General features: G+C 56.3%; 1 long non-coding RNA gene across 2 annotated transcripts; it reads right to left on the bottom strand.

Annotated features, from left to right (window-relative positions):
• Positions 1–40: 40 nt before the first annotated feature.
• On the bottom strand, positions 41–3,682 carry LOC116084937. Of its 2 annotated transcripts, XR_004116322.1 has the most exons (5): positions 3,184–3,682; positions 2,815–2,914; positions 2,007–2,198; positions 1,022–1,140; positions 41–709 (listed from the first exon to the last, which is right to left on the bottom strand). It is a non-coding gene; the product is annotated as an uncharacterized LOC116084937 (long non-coding RNA). The 2 variants fall into 2 exon arrangements; XR_004116321.1 differs by lacking the exon at positions 3,184–3,682 and having other exon boundaries at positions 2,815–3,164.
• Between the last annotated feature and the right edge of the window lie 9 nt (positions 3,683–3,691).

Raw genomic sequence — 3,691 nt, 5'->3', positions numbered from 1 at the left:
CCGCTTGCATAGATCGGTGTTTCTGTTACAGAATGAGTTGTTTGCTTCCTAGATTCTATTTGCATCTGCACAAACCCCTCTCAGTCGGTAGCTGCACACCTCCCCACCCTAAGGGCTACATTGCGAGGCACTAAGAAGCCTGCTACCCCTACTGTGGGCGCCTGCAGCTGCAGCGCTGAGATTAGCCCAGGGCGTTGTGCTGGGTCGATCCTTCCGTGGCAGGCCCTCGTGGACCCAAGGTGCTCAGACAGCCCCATTCTTGGCATTCACCGCGTGCCTTAATTGTATGGACATTTAAATCAAGGTCCGCTGTGAACACGGAGAGAGAGGCCTTTCTCCTGAGGAAGGAAGAAGGAAGGACAGAAAGAAAGATGGAAAGGAAGGAAGGATGGAAGGAAGGGAGGGAGGGAGAGTGGGATAAAGGGAGGAGGGAGGGGGAAGAAAGGGAGGGAGGGAGAAAGGAAAGGTGGAAAGAAAGGGAGGGGATGGGGAGAAGATGAAATGAAAAAAGCGAGGGATGAGAAAGAAGATGCTGGCGACGCGTGAGTGTGCACTGACAGCAGGGAGGGTGTGGGGTTGGGGAACGCGATGAGCTAAGGACCACCGCATCCTTCCTACCGCAGTTCCCCCAGTCACAGACAATGAGATAACAGCCACGTCCTCCGTAGGCTCTTTGTTCTCTCGCATCCTTTCGTTTCCAAGCTTTTTCCTGCAAAGGGGAGGGGGGTAGAGGGTTCGGGGTGTGGGTGGAAGTGGGAGACGGAGGGGTGCCTCCCCCGTGTTAATTACCCCGACTCCCTCACTCCTCTCCTCGCGCTTCGCCTCCCCTGCAGTTCCAGACAATGAAAAAACATCAACCCCACCTCGCCCCACCTCAGCGAATCCTACCCACCCAGTTCGCTCTCAGCTTCGCCTAGAAAACTCAGGGGGGCCAGGAGGAGGGAGATGACGGCGAGGAAGGGATGGGAAGCAGGGGCCCAGCTACTGCTGCCTGGGCAGGGCGTGTGTCTGCCGCCTTTACCTCGAGTGTAGAGTCCTGGTGCAGCCTGGCCGGGCGTGCCGCAGGGCAGAGCTGCTGCGGTCCCTTACCAGGATCTGTGGGAATCAGCCTTCCGGAACTCTCCTGCTGCGGTCCTCTCGCTTAGGTCCCAAGTGGTGGATGGGAAAAAGGAAAAGAAAAAAAATAATAAATAAATAAGAGCGAGGCCCATCTGGCCCCTCATCAGCCTTGTCAAGTCTTGCATACGCTAAAATGCTAATGACCTAGATAGCTCATGCAAAATGCAGCAGGGAGGGACGGAGAAGGAGGGGGGAGCGAAGGGAGAGCGAGAGAGGGAGGAGTGAAGGGAGAGGGAGGGGGAGACAGAGGGAGGAGGGAGACTGGGAAGGGGGAGGGGGAAAAGAGAGAGAGAGCGAGCACCCCTGCATGTTCCCCCACCCCACCCGTCAACCGGTTTTACAGCGGTAAAGGGTGGGCGTAGATTTAAAAGGTCACCCCTATAGAATGTTGCTGGATGGGGTAGGGGAGAGATCCCCAAACCCATGGGGACAATAAAACATTATTTTAAGACCTCTCCCTCTCTGCTCTTCAGCACTCTGTTTACACACAAGTCCAGTCACCTTATGCGTGTACATGTCAATTTCTCAAGACTGTTTTCAATGACACCCACGTTGCTATTCCCTGAACAAACCCACCCAGAGTGAGGAAGAGACTTCCTAACCCACAGTCCTCCCTCACCTGGCCCATCCCACTCCCCACTAGTGCCTTAGCCTTTCAGGCGGCGCCCCCACACCCCACCGTTTCTCTTTTCTAAGCCTTCCCCATTTTCCTTTCGTACGGCTCAAAAAGACCAGGTAGAGGGCATAGAGGACAAGTTAAATTCAACTGGATCAGATCTATCTGTTCAGCTTCCCACCCACTCCACAGGGTTGGGGGACACAGTCTTTACCTAACACTGACCCTCTTAAAGCATGCCACAAAAATCAATACAATTGAGTCTGAATACCCTCGGAGGTCCGCAGGTCCTGCCTGGTACTGTTGGGCAGCGTTGATCTCTCCAATCGGGGAGCCAGAGTTCAGCGCGTCTCAAGACGCTTTGTCCCGGAGCCCCGCACAAGATCCTCATCTTTTTTGTTCTCCTTTAAAAGACCCTGGTTGCAGTCCGCAGCGTTTCAGTCAGTCCAACCCAAAGGCAGATCTATTGGAATAAAAAGGGATGGGGGTAATATACACGCAGATGGATGCGGGAGAGTAGTGGAGGCTAAAGACAGCCCCGAAAGCTGGGAGCGGCCTCCCTGGCCAAACCCCAAGCGCTTCCTTGGCTATGAAGGGAAATGCTGCTGGCAGGCACTGGTGGCGGCTCCACCTGGCCGGAGGAAAAGCTAACGGTCAAACCCGGCATCCTGGCGATGACCCTGAAAAGAACTAAGACACAAAACCAAAAAACCCAAACCAAACCAAAACCCCAAACCAAACCAAAACAAAAAACCCGTCAAAAAACCAGAATCCTCCTCTGGTGAACCAGAGCATGCGTGCAGAAGAAACTGCACTGCTGGTCCGCGGCCGAGGGGGAAGGATGCTAGCGCAGGAGGCGAAGGTTGCAGAGGCTGCACCCTCAGATGAATAATAATAACGCGCTGAGAAGTTGCAGTGCAGCTTGGAAATCCAGCCCTGCGCGTGAACTCGCGTCGAGTGCGGATTGCAGGGGATGGGGAAGAAGGGGGGGGGGGGAGGAAAGAGGGGGAGGGGTGAGGGGATTGAGGAAGACAGAGAGAGGGACGCAGAGAATTTAGTGCCTTTTCTTTTAGTCTTACCAAAAGCTGATCTCTTTCACTGTCCTCGTTGGGTGAGGCCGAGGTCCTTTTTAAAAATTATTATTCCTTTAACGGATTATTCAGCTAAGAGAAGCCACATCTGCTGACGGTTCCGAAAACAAGAGGATTAGGAGTCGGTCCACAGAGCCCGGCCCGCAGCCCCCCACCCCCCTCTGCACCAGCACACGTCACTCTCATTGCCCCCGGGCACCTCCCTCTCCTCGCTCGGTGTTCGGGAGGGCTGTGCCAAGAAAAATGCGGATTTGGGGAAAGTGAGAAGTGGGGGTGCTCTCACGAACGGGAAAGCCAAGGCCGGAGGTGGCGATTCTCACCCCCCCCCCACACACACCAACACACACACACACTTACACTCGCTTCCGTTTATCCGTTTAGATCCTGGGAAAAGGGGGTGCCTTCACCGCACCCACACGAGCCGCATCTGCAGTGGTCAGAGCCCTCCGATCCCTTGAAGCCACCCTGGTGGCCCCAGACCCTGCCAAAGTCCTCTGGGCGGATTCGGGGGCTCAATCCTACCCCTGCCTGAATCGCTTCATGGTCTCCAGTCCTCTTTTTCTCAGTCCCCTCGGTGCCATACCGCCGCTAGCCCACTCCCGGTTTCTTGCGCTTCGGTCAGGGGGACTCGGGGCACCTGCACACCTTCTGTTTGTCGCTCCTCAGCCCGAATTGCCGGGCTGCGGCTCGGGCCAGGCTGGTGAGGATGGAGCTGGGTGCTGCTGCAGTTGCGGTTGCTGTCACTGCGGAGAGCGCGCGGCTGCGGGGCGGTGCGGCGACCCGAGCGCCAGAGCAGCCTCCTCCTCACCCCTCCCTAGGCTGGCGTCTGGGCAGGACAGTGCTGGGGGTGGGAAGACGAATGGCG

The sequence above is a fragment of the Mastomys coucha genome, unplaced genomic scaffold (assembly GCF_008632895.1).
Source record: "Mastomys coucha isolate ucsf_1 unplaced genomic scaffold, UCSF_Mcou_1 pScaffold9, whole genome shotgun sequence".
Taxonomy (NCBI): domain Eukaryota; kingdom Metazoa; phylum Chordata; class Mammalia; order Rodentia; family Muridae; genus Mastomys; species Mastomys coucha.
The sequence above is the reverse complement of the archived record's forward strand: the minus strand, read 5'-3'. Positions and strand labels throughout refer to the sequence as shown.